Source organism: Staurois parvus, unplaced genomic scaffold (assembly GCF_062004578.1).
Source record: "Staurois parvus isolate SC_StPar_1 unplaced genomic scaffold, SC_StPar_1.0 ptg000554l, whole genome shotgun sequence".
Taxonomy (NCBI): Eukaryota; Metazoa; Chordata; class Amphibia; order Anura; family Ranidae; genus Staurois; species Staurois parvus.
This window is the reverse complement of record NW_028318350.1, coordinates 2,193,906-2,212,964: the sequence shown is the minus strand read 5'-3', so window position 1 is coordinate 2,212,964 and position 19,059 is coordinate 2,193,906. Positions and strand designations below refer to the sequence as shown.

Genomic DNA, 19,059 nt, shown 5'->3' with positions numbered 1-19,059 from the left:
AAATAGAAATATGCTTCATATTAAATTGTATCTAAACCCAAATACAAAAATGTCATATATTATTATTATTATACAGTATTTAAAAAAGGGCCAACAGTTCGCTCAGCGCTGTACATTACAAAGGGGGACAGAACATGTGACAGAACAATACCAATACAATGCAAAACATGAGGGGATCGAGGGTCCTGCTCCTTGGAGCTTACAATCTAGGAGGAAGGGGATGGTGGTACACGAGGAGATAGCTGTGGGGGATGGAGTGGTAGGAAGAGTGGAGGAGGTCGGCAAGTTAGCAGGGGGTGGGGTAGGCTTCCCTGAAGAGGTGGGTTTTCAGGGTGCGCCTAAAGGAGAGGAGAGTAGGTGATAGTCTGATGGGTTGGGAGTTCCAGAGGATGGGTGACACCCTGGACAAGTCCTGGAGGCGGGAATGGGAGGAGGAGACCAGGGAACTAGAGAGAAGGAGGTCTTGTGAGGAGCGGAGTGTGCGTGTTGGGCGGTACTTGGATATTAGGTCGGTGATGTAGTTCGGGGCAGTATGGTGGACGGCTTTGTACGTCAGTGTTAGGATTTTGAATTTGATCCGTTGCGCAATCGGAAGCCAGTGGAGGGATTGGCAGAGGGGGGTGGCGGACACTGATTGGAGGCCAGTGGAGGGATTGGCAGAGGGGGGTGGAGGACACTGAATGGAGGCCAGTGGAGGGATTGGCAGAGGGGGGTGGAGGACACTGAATGGAGGCCAGTGGAGGGATTGGCAGAGGGGGGTGGCGGAAACGGAGCGGTTGGAAAGGTGAATGAGTCTGGCAGCCGTATTCAGGATGGACTGAAGCGGGGATAGCCAGCGGCGAGGCAGGCCAGTGAGGAGGGAGTTGCAGTAGTCGAGTCGTGATATGATGAGGGAGTGGATGAGCTGTTCTGTGGTTTCTGGGGTTAGGAACGTGCGGATTTTGGCGATGTTGCGGAGGTGGAGTCTGTTAAAGATATTGCAGTTTACCAGTCCTTAGATGTAGTGGCTGCTTTAGCTTTCACTTTGCAGTATCAGAACATTTTCAGTAAGTACAGAAAATACCTGCTGATCTTACCAGAATGAGGTATCCTTGCTACTTTCTGTGAGTTTCAAGCAAAGCACAAAGAACATTATCTTTACTGTGTAAACTGCTAGTTCCACCAATCTAACACGTAATAGAGGTGAAAAAGTCAGGAAATTCTCAATGGTTTCTAGACCTTCTATGAAAAGTTTCATTATGAAGAACTTTCTCCTACAGCAGTGCTGAGCCTGTCAGTGTGCACTGAAGGACATTGATCACCTAGGGAATTTATCCATACAACTCTTCAATTATGGAAAATTACACCAAATAGTGTCTCACTTACCCTTTAAGTACAGTGAAAGCCTAAGTGTAGCCAAAATAAAAAAACATAAAGAAATCAGCACAAAGGCCAAAATCATCTGTCAGTGGAATGTCTCGTGCTGATGCCTATTCTGTCACTAAGTGCGCACCATGTCTGTCCAGCTGCTTCATTCACAGAAGTCATTACTACGGCTTCTATAAATGAAGTGTGATTGTCAGGAATAAGCAGCTGGGATGACCTGATATGTGTAGATATTGGGACCAGACCATGTCTATGTATCTGTAAAGTTAGATTTATTTACAGTGGATGTAAGATAACTACACACCAGCAAAGCAATAGACAGGAAATGCATGAAAATCAGAACTGAATAACAAAATGCAGCAACCTACAAAATTAACTAAATGTACAAATATATACCAGTGAAATATGCAAGTCCAGGGAAAACTGGAAGAACAGCTGGGAATGATGGAAATAAGACGGAGGAAAGAACAACAGGGAACAAAGCAACAGGGTACTGGATACAGGGCAAGAACAAGAGCAAGAGTTAATGGCAACAGAGTCTGGCAGGAGCAGCCAAAACACTGACGCAAGGAACCATAGCAGAAGTATCCTCCCAGCAGGTGTGATCAGGTGAAGCCACTTACTGGAACCTGCTGGGAGACACCTACTGGTGGACACTAAAACTGCCCAACCAGGGAAGCACAGTGCCACCAGCAGGTGTACCAGATCCTTATGAGAGCTTGTGAGAGCCCCTTAGTTGTATTCACGTCGCACCATCAGAAGATTTCAGTGGCAGGGATGAGGGGGCATGAAAGGAGGAGGCTTTCAATCAAAAGATAAAGCATTAGCACAAGGATTCATCTTACTGACTGAAAGTAACGTCCCTTGTTCTGATTTTTATGTTCTTTATTTTGGCAGCAAAAGTATTGATTTTAGATGGCCTTCTTTAACCCACTTCCTGTCCGGACACTTTTACCCCCTTCCTGTCCAGGGCAATTTTCAGCTTTCAGCGCTATCACACTTTGAATGACAATTGCGCGGTCATGCAACACTGTACCCATATGATAAAGCTTTATTTTGGTGGTATTTATTCACCGCTGGGATCTTTATTTTTTTTTGCTATGTAAATGAAAAAGTCCAAAAATTTTGAAAAAAAGTGTTTTTCTTATAAAATTTTGCAAATAAATAATCTTTCACCATAAATCCTGGCCAAAATGTATTCCGTTATCTTTTTAGTAAAAAAAATAATAAGTCAAATTAGCTTATAACCAAAAACTATAATTTTTAAACATTCTTTGTACATTTTTATTTAATTTTTTTATATTATTATTTATGGGGTTTTTTTTTTTTTTGCATACTGTCACCCTAGCAGTACACACCCTGTATACACCCTGTACTACTTGTACAGCAATCATTTCTCCTTCTCTCTGTCTGCATTCTTGCAGCCATTGAGAAATACTGAGTGAGCTGTGATTGGTCACAGCTTGTCACATGGTACAAGGCTGTTGTGAATAGCCTTGTACCATGTGACCTCTGTGATCATTCACAGATTTCACACGTAGTAAGCAATGATGTCACAAGTGACATCTTGCTTACTACTTTGCATGTGATCACTGATTGGCCTATCAGTGATCACATGATCGGGACCTCGTACAGAGGTCCCGTCCGACGATCGGTGTTTCACTGTGTCCGGAGGACACAGCGGGCACTGGATCGCGGTGCTGCGCGCTCCCAGGGAGCGCGCACAGCTAGAAATGGCGAGTGCCGTTTATGAACGGCAACCCGCCCCTGGAGTGCCACCGCCCTGCCGTTTATTCTAATAAGTAACTAACAATATCACTGTTAAAATGCTACATTTTTTAAATTTCATATTCCAATTATTGACAGCACTTAAAGCGGAGTTCCACTCACCCTGTCAAAAAATAAAAGTCAGCAGCTACAAAAACTGAAGCTGCTGACTTTTAAAAAACAGCCACTCACCTGTCCCTCGGTCCTGTGGTGTGTCCCCCACAGCCCGTTTCACTGGCTGTCCTGTTTTCCAGGAGTCCGGCATCTTCAGTGTGGGCACTTAGCTTGCGGCTTCATGAACTGGTACCCGCTGCGCATGCGCGAGTAGCTCTGCGCTTCATGAATGGTCCTGTAGTCTTCTGGGACCTGCCACATGTCCCAAAAGACTACAGGATGGGAGGGAGGGAGAGAGGACACCTTCCACTTCTGATCGCCTAGGACTGGAAGTGGGAGCGGGTACCTGTCAAATTCGGGTACCCGCTCCCTCTCCACCCCCCAAAGATGCCAATCCTTAATGGAGAGCGGGAGAGCAGTCCTTAAAGTGGAACATCCCCTTTGGGTGGAGCTTCGCTTTAAATAGTTACACTGGCCATATACTGTAGGCTGAAGAAAAAAACAACTAACTGATTCCTCCATCCACACTGTACAATGCAGTGCCGTCTGTTGTATTCTGATATCCATTGCTTGGAAGTTTGGCAGACAATTTCTGCCTGGATCCGTCAATTTTTCAGTCAAAGGATGTCAGGCAGGAAGGATGAACCGGCTGAAATTTGCTTAGTTTATGGCAGCTTTATATGGATATGAAGAGGGAGGGGGAGAATCAGAAAATTTAAAGTGATTGTAAACCTAAAATTAAAAAAAAAAAAAGTCTTACTTGCCCTGATCCTCTTCTTCTTGAGTCCGCTGACCCTCCTGTCTCCTCCTCTCTGCTGAGCCATTTGCTATAGGGGCACTCATGCAAACTCGATCCTGAGCTGTGCTCTGTGCAATCACTGACACACACAGTGTGGCTTAGCTCCACCCCCTGGCTTTGACTGACATCAGCAAGAGCTAATCGCTCCCACTGCTGCCTCTCTGTTTAGTGAGGAGAGGCAAAGATGAGGGAGCCGCTGCTCTTGTGCTGGATCGCGATTGGGCCCAGGTAAGTATTAAGGGAAGAGGGGGGAGCTGGCGGTGGAGCTGCGTTTAGTAGGTTTTTGAGCTCAGAAGGTAAAAAAACCTTCTGCCTTTAAAACCACTTTCATAAATGTTTAACACAGCATCCAGCGCGAATCACACACCTACTGAGCGACATATCAGACTGGATGTCGCTCCACTTCCTTAAACTGAACCTCTCCAAAACCGAGTTCCTTGTCTTCCCCCCAGCCCGGACACCACCCCCCATTGACTTCTCCGTCACATCCAACAACGCCACCATCAAACCCGCCCCGCAGGCCAGAGTACCTGGTGTCATTCTGGACTCCAACCTTTCCTTCCAGCCCCAAGTCCAATCTTTAACAAACTCGTGCAGACTCCACCTCCGCAACATGCAGACTCCGCCTCCGCAACATGCAGACTCCACCTCCGCAACATTGCCAAAATCCGCATGTTCCTAACCCCAGAAACCACTAAACAGCTCATCCACTCCCTCATCATATCACGACTCGACTACTGCAACTCCCTCCTCACTGGCCTGCCTCGCCGCTGGCTATCCCCACTTCAGTCCATCCTGAATACGGCTGCCAGACTCATTCACCTTTCCAACCGCTCCATCTCCGCCACCCCCCTCTGCCAATCCCTCCACTGGCCTCCACTCAGTGTCCTCCACCCCCCTCTGCCAATCCCTCCACTGGCCTCCACTCAGTGTCCTCCACCCCCCTCTGCCAATCCCTCCACTGGCTTCCGATTGTGCAATGGATCAAATTCAAAATCCTAACACTGACATACAAAGCCGTCCACCATACTGCCCCGAACTACATCACTGACCTAATATCCAAGTACCGCCCAGCACGCACACTCCGCTCCTCACAAGACCTCCTTCTCTCTAGTTCCCTGGTCTCCTCCTCCCATTCCCGCCTCCAGGACTTCTCCAGGGTGTCACCCATCCTCTGGAACTCCCTGCCCCAACCCATCAGATTATCACCTACTCTCCTCTCCTTTAGGCGCACCCTGAAAACCCACCTCTTCAGTGAAGCCTACCCCACCCCCTGCTAACTTGCCGACCTCCTCCACTCTTCCTACCACTCCATCCCCCACAGCTATCTCCTCCTGTGCCACCACCCCCTCCCTCCTAGATTGTAAGCTCCAAGGAGCAGGGCCCTCGATCCCCTCATGTTTTGCATTGTATTGGTATTGTTCTGTCACATGTTCTGTCCCCCTTTGTAATGTACAGCGCTGAGCGAACTATTGGCGCTTTATAAATACTGTATAATAATAATAATAATAATAATAAAATCACAACAAAGGTTATGCTAAGGAATATTGTTTCAACAACACAACTTAGTCAAACTGTTTTATGAATTAACACTGGAATAGATTTGATATGCCTTTCAACATTCAATAAAAAACTTTTTTTTGGGAAAAAAAAAACAAAACAAAACACTGGAATGGAAAAAATATGTGACCACTACAGTATCCATTTTGTTTGGGATTTTATCACAACTGAAGAAAGGTTCTCAAACTCAAGTAATCGTGAAACATGTAGCAAAAGGACAGAGGGCTCCTCAGTACAGAATGTAGAAGATCTGTTTCGATAACAGTGATGCCTGCTTATTGGCAGATGTCACCAAACAGAGCATAACCCATGTCAGAGGCAGGCTACTGTCTTCCAAACTAAACACAAAAGATATCTTAATCACAGATCAAAGCAATTCCCCTGAGAGCTCCAGAGCCAATGAGACAAAGTATGGTAGATGTGATACTCTCTCTTCTCTACTTCATTCCTCTCCTATCTGATTAATGTGTAACTCATACAACTTTACAATACTTTATCCTCTGCACACATTGAGTGGTTTACTGGTATATGCAGATTTTAACAAAAAGTAACTAATGCTCCAAAAATAGTGTAGACAACAAAAGAGATTTCTTTCTGTCCCTCACAACTGATGATAAGAAATGTTTTTTTAAACTTTGAAGCCATAAGCTGAAATATCCTTTGAAAGAAAATCAGATTGTAAAGATACAGATATTGAATTAAATGTTTTATTTCATTGTGATACAGAGCCAAAGCTGTAAGAAATACACCGGCAATAAGAAGGTATAAAAAACAGGAAATCGAAAAGGAATATCCCCTCATTATTTTTAGCCCTAAAAATGCTGCTGTCTACGTTGCTATATAGATAATGTAAAATTGTAGACCTGCACCAGGCTGGGAAGACTGAATCTGCAATAGGCAAGCAGCTTGGTGTGAACAAATCAACTGTGGGAGCAATAATTAGAAAATGGAAGACATACAAGACCACTGATAATCTCCCTCGATCTGGGGCTCCACGCAAGATCTCACCCCGTGGGGTCAAAATGATCACAAGAACGGTGAGCAAAAATCCCAGGACCACACGGGGGGACCTAGTGAATGACCTGCAGAGAGCTGGGACCAACGTAACAAAGGCTACCATCAGTAACACACTACTCCGCCAGGGACTCAGATCCTGCAGTGCCAGACATGTCCCCCTGCTTAAGCCAGTACATGTCCGGGCCCGTCTGAAGTTTGCTAGAGAGCATTTGGATGATCCAGAAGAGGATTGGGAGAATGTCATATGGTCAGATGAAACTGAAATAGAACTGTTTCGTAGAAACACAACTCGTTGTGTTTGGAGGAGACAGAATGCTGAGTTGCAACCAAAGAACACCATACCTACTGTGAAGCATGGGGGTGGCAACATCATGCATTGGGGCTGTTTCTCCGCAAAAGGACCAGGATGACTGATCCATGTACAGGACAGAATGAATGGGGCCATGTATCGTGAGATTTTGAGTGCAAACCTCCTTCCATCAGCAAGGGCATTGAAGATGAAACATGGCTGGGTCTTCCAACATGACAATGATCCAAAACATACCACCCGGGCAACGAAGGAGTGGCTTCGTAAGAAGCATTTCAAGGTCCTGGAGTGGACTAGCCGGTCTCCAGATCTCAACCCCATAGAAAACCTTTGGAGGGAGTTGAAAGTCCGTGTTGCCCAGCGACAGCCCCAAAACATCACAGCTCTAGAGGAGATCTGCATGGAGGATGGGCCAACATACCAGCAACAGTGTGTGCCAACCTTGTGAAGACTTACAGGAAACGTCTGACCTCTGTCATTGCCAACAAAGGATATATAACAAAGTATTGAGATGAACTTTTCATATTCACCAAATACTGATTTACCACCATAATTTGCAAATAAATTCTTTCCAGATCAGCCAATGTGATTGTCTGGATTTGTTTTCTCATTTTGTCTCTCATAGTTGAGGTCTCCCTATGATGCCAATTACAGGCCTCTCTCATCTTTGTAAGTGGGAGAACTTGTACAATTGGTGGCTGACTAAATACTTTTTTGCACCACTGTAGGTGTTTCCATTAACACCACATACCTAAAATGTTCTCTTTCCTAACTTTTAGATGTTTCTTTAAAGGAGGTGTCATGGTTTACTGAAAAGTGTTTTGAACAATATCAGAGTGAGCTTGCCCTAAGTCTGTTCTCACTGACATACAATACAAGAGGACCAACCTCTAAAAATGTAACCCTCTATTAGGACAGCTTTTAAATTTAGTTACTGTAAAATTAACTAGAAAAGCTACAATTTCTGGGGAAATTGTGTGAAGTGTTCTTGCCTCCACCAGTAGTCTACAATGGTAATGGTACGGCGTGAGTTGCAAACAAATGGTCATATTGTGAAAACTATCAGGACTATGGCTTAGCCGTGGACATTTTTAGTGGCAGCAGGGATAGCTGAACATTTTGATATAAGATTTGTGTAGGTGGACTTGAAAATGAGGGAGTGATGGCAGTTTAGAAATCATGTCCTGATTTTTCAGCTCACACTCTAGCTTTTGTCAGCTCCCACTCTAGTTTTGAACATTCCGCCATTCATTCCTATGGGACCAATTTCACCACAAAAACGGCGATATTTCGTGAACCATTCGGCAAAACGTTCAAAGTGATAGCACACCAATCGGGAACAATCCGCACGTTTCGGTATATTACTGTCTATGTAGTGTAAAAACTGTGGGAGGAGTTAGGGGGGTAAATTTGGCTATAATAATAAGAATATATATGTGTGAGATGACAGGAAGTGGTCGCCATGTGAGAACACTTAATGATGATCTGCCTGCACAGTACAGACAAAGTTAATTATGCCCCATGTCGAGGGGTTCATATAATGAAGGTGTTATCTTAATCTGGCTTTTAAAAAAGGAACTATACCTTAAGACAAGTGGAATTATTAAACGGCACTAAAAAAATGTATATTGACACCTAGTTACCAATTGGAATGAATATTTCACTGCCAAGACTAACTGGTTGCTATGAAGTGCTGTGCTTTGTGCATTATCACTGCTTACACTCCTTCACTGTATTAAGGCCTCATTCACACCTAGCATGGCAGGAATGCACATTTTTCGTTTTTTTGCACTCTTTTATCAAGTTTTTGCAGGTCGTGCATAGGGCAGTAGGGCAGTCTATTTACTTGAATGGGTATTTGATGTATGCAAAAACTGGGATCTGCTGGCTGTGTTTGGGGTGCCATTAAGAATAAATGGTATCGCAAGTATGACTTGCATTTTTCACATTTTTTTTGTGGGGCATTCCTGGAACAAGCAGATGTGAATGCAGCCTAACCCAATTAGTGATAATAGTAACATTGTAAGGCTGCACCTCAGATGTGTTCACGTGGAGCAACGGCTGCAAGTATTACATGTAGATGATGAATGGCAAGTAACTCTATAAGCGGCTTTTCTACACATCCTGTCTGAGCCGTCATGCTAGGGCCCTTATTCTGCATGTATTCTCTTCCTATATATCAATAGCAGATTTAAAAGCCTACAGAGCCGACAAAACTGAGGAAATGGAGGAACTGATTTCTGTAGCTAAGGAACATCCCGAGAGATTCAGGAAACCATGGGCATGCTGGAGTCATTATAAGTCCACCCCTACCCATCATCTAACAGTAACCGAGACCCTCTGGCTGAATGTCTAACTACAATGCTGTAGGGGGAATACCCTGATAACCGAGGACACTTCTCTCACACATAAGGATGGTCTGTAGATCTACATCTCAACATGCCTTCTGGGGTTCTTGATCCACGTGTTACCCCACTGACCGATCCTGGACGTATCATATTTTAGGCTTTAGTATTACCTGTCTGGCTTGGCTAATACATGAGGATGTAATCCCTTCTCCCCCCCCCTTTTTTTGTTTTCTTTCTCTTTTTCTGTTTTTTTTTTCTCTCCCCCCCAACATCTCACCCTACAATTCTCTCTCTTACTGTCTTTCTTTCTAACCTGCTTTTTTCACACCTGTAATTTACTTGTATAATTTATTCTCTACCAACCAAATAGAGCATTTACCTGCACACAGATATGACTGACTTCAACCATAACACATACTATAGTTATAATTATGTAAACAATGACCGTCACAGTCCCCAACGCTTTCCCTACCCCTATCATTACAATACCTCACCATTTAAAAAGTTGATGAGAGTCAAGACGAGATCACTTTCACCAACATCACTTCATCCATTTTCCTCTTGGTATCCACCATTTTGCATCGTATGATTGATGTAATGTCCTACACCATGTCGTCATGTATGGCTGTTTACAATTTGTCCCGTCTGCGAAACGGGAAGCAACATGTCATGTCAAACTGAACCTTTCCAAAACCGAGCTCCTGATTCTCCCCCCAGCCCATGCGCCCCCACCCTCTCCATCACGACCAACAACGCCACCATCAGTCCCACCCCACAAGCCAAAGTCCTAGGTGTCACTCTAGACTCAAACCTGTCCTTCCAACCCCATGTCCAATCGTTGGCAAACTCATGCAGGTTCCACCTCCGCAACATCTCCCAAATACGTTCGTTCCCAACTCCAGACACTACTAAACTACTCGTTCACTCCCTTATTATCTCACGTCTGGACTACTGCAACTCCCTCCTCACCGGCCTACCTCATCACAGACTATCCCCGCTTCAGTCTATCCTGAACTCATTGGCCAGACTCATCCACCTCACCAACCGCTCTGCTTCTGCCACCCCCCTCTGTCATTCCCTCCACTGGCCTCCACTCAGTGTCCTCCACCCCCCTCTGTCATTCCCTCCACTGGCCTCCACTCAGTGTCCTCCACCCCCCTCTGTCATTCCCTCCACTGGCCTCCACTCAGTGTCCTCCACCCCCCTCTGTCATTCCCTCCACTGGCCTCCACTCAGTGTCCTCCACCCCCCTCTGTCATTCCCTCCACTGGCCTCCACTCAGTGTCCTCCACCCCCCTCTGTCATTCCCTCCACTGGCCTCCACTCAGTGTCCTCCACCCCCCTCTGTCATTCCCTCCACTGGCTCCCGATTGCCAAACGCATTAAATTCAAACTACTAACACAGACATACAAAGCCATTCATAACGCCGCCCCAAACTACCTCACCGACCTGATACACAAATACCACCCAACCCGTAATCTTCGCTCCTCACAAGACCTCCTACTTTCTAGCTCCCTGGTCTCCACCTCCTACGCCCGACTGCAGGACTTCTCCAGGACTTCCCTCATCCTCTGGAACTCACTACCCCAATCCATCAGACTGTCAACTACCCTTCTCACCTTTAGGCGCACCCTAAAAACCCATCTCTTCAGGGAAGCCTACCCCGCCCTCACCTAACAGCCGATCTCCTCCATTCCTCCCACCACTCCATCCCCCACAGCCACTTCCTCCTGTACCACTATCTCCTCCCTCCTAAATTGTAAGCTCGAAAGAGCAGGGCCCTTGAATCCCTCATGTTCTGTTTTGTTACTGTATTGTCTCATGTTCTGCCCCCCCACTATAATGTACAGCGCTGAGAAAACCCTTTGGCGCTATATAAATACTGTATAATAATAATACTAATAATAATGTCTATGTTTTGACTGTGATCTATGGCCGTACATGCTCTAAATGATTTTTTGTCTTCTCTTATAACAATAAAGTATTTTTGGAAAAAAAAAAGCCTACAGAGCCTATGATTACTATTCATTCAAAATGACCAAAACAGCATCATTTGGGGTTTTTCTCAAACCAGCAGCTGAGCGGCACTGTATTGCAGTGTGCACACACCAGCTACCCTGATGAAGGGACGATTTAGGGCCCCCAAAACATATGGTATGGCGCTTCAATCTCTGGATCAGAGTTTTGCCAAATCAACACCCTGTCTCTCATAACAGGGGTTCAATACATATTATGATGCTTCGTCAACCATTACATTTTAAAGATCAACTTCAAGCAGCAAGTAAAAACCAACAGTGAGATATTACTGCTAGTCCATAAAAAAGTCCAAATGTGGTCAAATCAAGAGGTTCAATTACTGTTAATTAAAGTTAAATATAATACACTTCAACTAGAATACAGAGGATACATCACAGGACACCAGAGAGATTAGTTACCGAAGCCTGTTCTGTGTAATTTACTATTTCACTAATCCTGTTTACATTTGTAAAGTATGTATGAATCCCGAATGATGGTTCATTAGGTACAATTGTGTTCAAAATAATAGCAGTGTGTTAAAAAAAGTCAATAAAGCTGAAAATCCTTCTAATCCTTTTATTTCCATCCACACAAATGCATTGGGAACACGACACATTCTATTCCAAATCAAAACATGAAGAAAAATACATCAAATTTGTGTTGTTCCTCTAAAAAAAATGGAAGAAAAGTGAATATTAGACGGTTCAAAAAAATCGCAGTGTTTGAATTCTTCTTTACAAACTCAAACATTCACTATATAAACTGAGAAATGTTTGAAGATTTTGCTTTCCTTTGAATGACTTCATGAATATTTGGTTGTAGTCGCACTGTTTCTGAGAACTGCTGTACATCTGTGTTGCATGGAGTCACCCAACTTCTGGCCCCTGTGATCAGGTATTCCAGCCCAGGATGATTGGACCACATTCCACAGTTCTTCTCTATTTCTTGGTTTTGCCTCAGAAACGGCATTTTTGATGTCACCCCACAAGTTTTCTATTGGATTAAGATCCGGGGATTGGGCTGGCCACTCCATAACGTCCATCTTGTTGGTCTGGAACCAAGATGTTGCACGTTTACTGGTGTGTTTGGGGTCATTGTCTTGTTGGAACACCCATTTCAAGGGCATTTCCTCTTCAGCATAAGGCAGCATGACCTCTTCAAGTATTCTGATGGATTCAAACTGATCCATGATCCCTGGTATGCGATAAATAGGCCCAACACCGTAGTATGAGAAACATCCCCATATCATGATGCTTGCACCACCATGCTTCACTGTCTTCACAGTGTACTGTGGCTTGAATTCAGTGTTTGGGGGTCGTCTGACAAACTGTCTCCGGCCACTAGACCCAAAAGAACAATCTTACTTCCATCAGTCCACAAAATGTTGCGCCATTTCTCTTTAGGCCAGTCAATGTGCTCTTTGGCAGATTGTAACCTCTTCAGCACGTCTTTTTCCCAACAGTGGGACTTTGCGGGGACTTCTTGCAGATAGCTTGGCTTCACATCGGCGTCTTCTAATTGTAACAGTCCTCACAGGGAACGTCACACCTTCTTTCATCTTCCTGGAGCTGATTGTTGGCTGAGTCCGCCCCATTTTGGCTATTCTTCTATCCATTCCAATGGTAGTTTTTCGCTTTCTTCCACGTCTTTCAGGTTTTGGTTGCCATTTTAAAGCATTTGCCATCATTTTAGCTGAGCAGCCGATCATTTTCTGCACTTCTTTATATGTTTTCCCCTCTCCAATCAACTTTTTAATCAAGGTACGCTGTTCTTCTGAACAATGTCTGGAACGACCCGTTTTCCTCAGAATTTCAGAGAGAAATGCACTGTAACCAGCATGTACAACATTTGCTGCCTTCCTTCCTTAAATAAGGGCAATAATTGCCACCTGTTTTTCAATGAATGAATGACGTCACTAATAGAACTCCACACTGCTATTATTTTGAACACGCCCCTTTCAATGAGTGATTCAATGACACAGAATCAGCAGCATGCATGTCATGACTGTTGGGTTTGTTGGATTTCTATGACTCTACTACACCTGCTAGGAAATTATTTGCCATGTAGAAATATCATTTCCACCAAAAACAGTGATTGATCCGGTTAGTGATGTCTGACTGCTATTATTTTGAACACAACTGTACATTGGGTATTGTTTAGGAATAGCTCTTCAGCATCACATGCAAGGGTTCTTAGATCATCAGAATACCAACATGAGGGAGTGGAGTTGAGCAAGAATGGATAAAAAAACATAAAGGGGCAGGTAGGCTGGGCTTTCCATATTTCAAAATTAAAACGGGCCTTAGCTGAAAAAAAAAAAACTGAACCTATTCCCCCATATGTACATTCCAGGTGGATGGGGGAATCCTCCCCACTATGCTATTGTACTCTGAAAATGGGGAGACGCCCTCGCTGTCACAATGCACAAATTAGCGCTGTAGCCACAGATCAAGCGGTATTATCCAAGAGGGCATTTGAACAGAACTCGATTGGTAGATCGACTTCTATTCAACTGCAGTGGCAAAACATAGATCAAAATTCTCCCGGTCCCCGCTGAGACAAATTTTGATCCATCTATGGCCACCTTAAGTTTTAATTTTGTCTGGAGTGTACTTTTACCCACTTCCTGTCCGGACACTTTTACCCCCTTCCAGTCCAGGGCAATTTTCAGCTTTCAGCGTTATCACACTTTGAATGACAATTGCGCGGTCATGCAACACTGTACCCATATGAATTTTTTACCATTTTTTTGAGACAGATAAAGCTTTATTTTGGTGGTATTTATTCACCGCTGGGATTTTAATTTTTTTTTGCTATGTAAATGAAAATGTCAAAAAATGTTGAAAAAAAGTGTTTTTCTTATAAAATTTTGCAAATAAATCATATTTCATCATAAATCTTGGCCAAAATGTATTCCGTTATCTTTTTAGTAAAAAAAAAAATAAGCCAAATTAGTTTATAACCAATAATTTAAATTTTTAAACATTTTTATTTTTACATTTTTATTTTTTTTTTATATTATTATTATTATTTTTTTTTTACATACTGTCACCTTAGCAGTACAGTGTCACCATGGTGACACTGTACTACTTTTGGGGGGAGATGAATATTTTTTTTTATTTACACTGATTGCTTTTACACCCATATAGGATGTAAAAGCAATCATTTCTCTTTCTCTCTGTCAGCATTCTTGCAGCCATTGAGAACTACTGAGTGAGCTGTGATTGGTTACAGCTTGTCACATGGTACAAGGCTGTTGTGAATAGCCTTGTACCATGTGACCTCTGTGATCATTCACAGATTTCACACGTAGTAAGCAATGATGTCAGAAGTGACATCTTGCTTACTACTTTGCATGTGATCACTGATTGGCCAATCAGTGATCACATCATCGGGACCTCGCAGAGAGGTCCCATCCGACGATCGGTGTTTCACTGTGTCCGGAGGATCGCGGTGCTGGGAGCGCGCACAAGCAGGGTGCGGGGAGGGTGTTTATAAACGGCCACCCGACCCTGCAGTGCCATCGTCCGGCCGTTTATATACAACGGCCGGTCGGGAAGTGGTTAAAGTTACTGAGACCTGGAACTTTATAAACCAATAACTAGCAATACAGAATAATTGCTTTAGTAGCTGTCTAATGCAGGCCATAGATGGGGAGAAAAACGGCAGATTTTTCTTTTAAAAAACGAAAATTTGGTCGTTTAAGCAGCCGACGTTACCATCAATGGTAAAAAAAATCGGCCGATTTTCATCCCTTCTACAGCCGGCAAAAAGTGTCCCTGCAGAGAGCTCCGCTATTTCTGACAGTTCTCTGACAGTTCCTTCACATTTACAGCGGTTGAAACATTGTATCTATTTGTTTCCATTTAGGATACAGATGTTTTTATTCGGAAACAAATAGATATATTGTTGCAACCGCTGTAAATGTCAAAGAACTGTCAGAGAACTGTCAGAAATAGCGGAGCTCTCTGCAGAGACACTTTTTGCTGGACTGGAATTCTTCTTATTTTCATCCTACTTCTTCTTCTTCTTCTTCTTCATCCTCATCCTCTTCTTCTTCTTCATCCTCATCCTCTTCTTCTGCTTCATCCTTATCCTCCTCTTCTTCTTCATCCTCATCCACTTTTTCTTCTTCTTCTTCTTCTTCATCCTCCTCCTCCTCCTCCTCTTCTTCTTCTTCCTCATCCTCTTCTTCTTCTTCATCCTCATCCTCTTCTTCCTCATCCTCATCCTCTTCTTCTTCTTCCTCTTCTTCTTCTTCTTCATCCTCTTCTTCTTCCTCTTCTTCTTCTTCTTCATCCTCTTCCTCTTCTTTTTTTTCTTCTTTTTGTCTTCCTCTTGCAGGTCACTGCTCATGCGCAGATTTTTTATCGGCAAAAAATCGGCCGATTTGCCCACTAATTGCTGCGAAAATCGGCCGATCGGCAAAGTCGGCCGATTTTTTTCCAACTTTACAGAAAAAAAAAAAACGGCCAAAATACCGAAAAACGGCCGACCAAATAGCCCACTAACGATCCGAAAATCGGCCGATTTTATTTTCGGCCGAAAAATCGGCCGACTTTCGACCCATCTATGGCCTGCATAGGTTCCCGAAGTGTATACACATTCATTCTCTCCCTAATAGATTAATTAATGAATCTATTGCAGCCACATGCACATCAGTATCCTGCAGTAATCACCAGCAGCCAGGTGCTTTCCTATGGCTGCATTAACACTCATGTCTGAAGGGTGCTATTTTACCCAGAAAGCTGTATATTATCTAATACTTCCGTATTATAGAACACGTTTTCTGCAATTTTGAATGTTATTTTCAAAATCCTAAATCAAAATAAACTGCAAAGAGTGCTACTTGCCAAACTACATTGGCTCTGTGAAGTGATCTTATCCAGACTGCAGCACAGAGAAGTAGACTCATTCAGAAACTCCATGTTCTCTGCAAGTGGATTCAGTCATTTACTTAGTATACAAAAACAGAAAGGAAAGGGTTTTCCAGGATCACACCCAACAACAGTACATGACTTAGCTTTTTACACTCTAGTAGACAAGAAATATCATCTTAATGGTTAGTCCTTTTCAGGCTGTTTAAAGCAGAACTGCAGCCAAAAAAAAAACAAGATAAAAATGAACAGTCTAAGATAAAATAACAAAACCAGCTTTTGCAGAAAGTATTTAGCTTCCTTGCAGAGATTTCCCCTGAAGTACTTTTTATGTGTTAGATGTCCTCAATCTGATGGCCAGCATCATTCAACCCACTTCCTCCAAGCCCAGGTCGCCCAGGACTCACTCCAGCCCAGGGGCGGACTGACCATTTGGAAACTTGGGCACTGCCCGAGGGCCCGGGGTCAGTAAGGGGCCCCATGAGATGCCCCTGGTACCTTTTTCATAGGCTTTTTTGAGTTTGGGCAAGGACACAGGGGCCCCATGATCCCCTATTGCCCAGGGGCCCCATAAGTTGTCAGTCCGCCCCTGCTCCAGCCTGCGACTAAACAATCAAGGAGAGGCAGATCAATGATGAGCTCATCTCTCTGTCACTCTGCTCTATCCTTCTATCAGCATACTTCCTGTCAGAACATGAACTGATCTGCTTCTTCCTCTCACACTCCAGCCCTCTTGTACAGGTGAAAGGAAGAGATTGATACAGTCAGGTCCATAAATATTGGGACATTGACACAATTCTAACATTTTTGGCTCTATACACCACCACAATGGATTTGGAAATGAAACGAATAAGATGTGCTTTAACTGCAGACTGTCAGCTTTCATTTGAAGGTATTTACATCCAAATCAGGTGAACAGTGTAGGAATTACAACAGTTTGCATATGTGCCTCCCACTTATTAAGGGACCAAAAGTAATGGGACAATTGGCTTCTCAGCTGTTCCATGGCCAGGTGTGTGTTATTCCCTCATTATCCCAATTACAATGAGCAAATGAAAGGTCCAGAGTTCATTTCAAGTGTGCTATTTGCATTTGGAATCTGTTGCTGTCAACCCTCAAGATGAGATCCAAAGAGCTGTCACTATCAGTGAAGCCATCATTAGGCTGAAAAAACAAAACAAACCCATCAGAGAGATAGCAAAAACATTAGGCGTGGCCAAAACAACTGTTTGGAACATTCTTAAAAAGAAGGAACGCACCGGTGAGCTCAGCAACACCAAAAGACCCGGAAGAGCACGGAAAACAACTGTGGTGTGATCACATGATTGGGACCTCGTACAGACGATCGGTGTTTCACTGTATCTCGAGGCTCCCGGGGAGCGCGCACAAGCAGGTGCAGGGAGGCTGTTTATAAACGGCCACCCGACCCTGCAGTGCCACCGTCCGGCCGTTTATATACAACGGCCGGTCGGGAAGTGGTTAAGTTATTAATTAAACAGCTGTAAACACATCCCTCCAGGTATTCCAAGTCAGAGAACTACCACCGCTCTGCTGAAACACATTGTCAAATTACGAGATTTCTGGGTAAAATTATTAATAATCTAAATATGCAGAGGAAACATTATTTACCGCACACTGGATATGTTACATTATTATAATATACATAGAAAACAGATTGTCAAATTATGAGATTTCTGAGTAAAATTATTAATAATCTAAATATGCAGAAGAAAACATTATTTATTGAATGCATTCACATGTTACATTATAATATTATACACTTTTGGATATAGATTGATACCATTTATTAACCAACTAATTAGATTGTGGTGCAAGTGTTTGATGCACACTGGCCCCTTCTTTTCTATCGGTGACAGATGATAGAAAAGGAAAGTGTTCGGTAAATAACTGGTAAAATAACATTTACGGGAAGCACTGATCAAATAGGAATTAAAGGTTAATTATTCTGTATTCAGGTCATTAATGAAGTGACAAATAAATACAGAGGCTGTTAAGGGTACACACTTCAGTGTCTCTAGGTCTATTAGACACTCCAATAGCTTGAAGAATCTGGGCTATTCAAATAGAGAGCATTTTGTGTGAGAACAGAGAACTCAGGAAGCAATTAATTTGTCAAACAGCCTCTGGGAATCTCACACCTGCAGTGCTCTTATAAATCCATACTACTGAAAATGTTACCGTGTTTCCTGTCCGATAATAGCCAGACTAAATAATCATAGAGCGACCTAATTCTTTGTCAGTGGGCACACCTATAGGTACAGTGGGGAAAATAATTATTTGATCCCTTGCAGATTTTGTAAGTTTGCCCACTTACAAAGAAATGAAGGGTCTCTAATTTTTATCATAAGGGTATTTTAAATGATAGAGACAGAATATCAACCAGGAATCCAGAAAAAACACATGATACAAATGTTATAAATTGAGTTCCAGTTCAGTGAGTAAAATAAGTATTTGATCCCCTACCAATCAACAATGATTCTGGCTCCCACAGACTGGCTATGTGCTCATGTGGTACACAGATTAGTCCCGTCAATTTAAGAAGGTGCTCCCAACGACAACTCATTATGTGTATAAAAGACATCTGTCCAGAATCTCTTTCTTGGGCACTACCATGGGCAAAACCAAAGAGCTGTCAAAGGACATCAGGGACAAGATTGTAGACCTGCACAAGGCTGGAATGGGCTACAAGACCATCACCAATAAGCTTGGTGAGTAGGAGACAAGTGTTGGAGCCATTATTCGCAAAATGGAAGAAATACAAAAATAACCATCAATCGCCCTCGGTCTGGAACTCCATGCAAGATTTCGCCTCATGGGGTAAAAATGATCAAGAGAAAAGTGAGGGATCAGCCCAGAACTACACGGAA

General features: G+C 43.4%; 1 protein-coding gene across 3 annotated transcripts in view; it reads right to left on the bottom strand.

Moving 5' to 3' along the window:
- Positions 1–19,059, bottom strand: part of GLI3 (GLI family zinc finger 3) — a 487,507-nt gene that overhangs the window by 184,117 nt on the left and 284,331 nt on the right. The window lies entirely within an intron of this gene.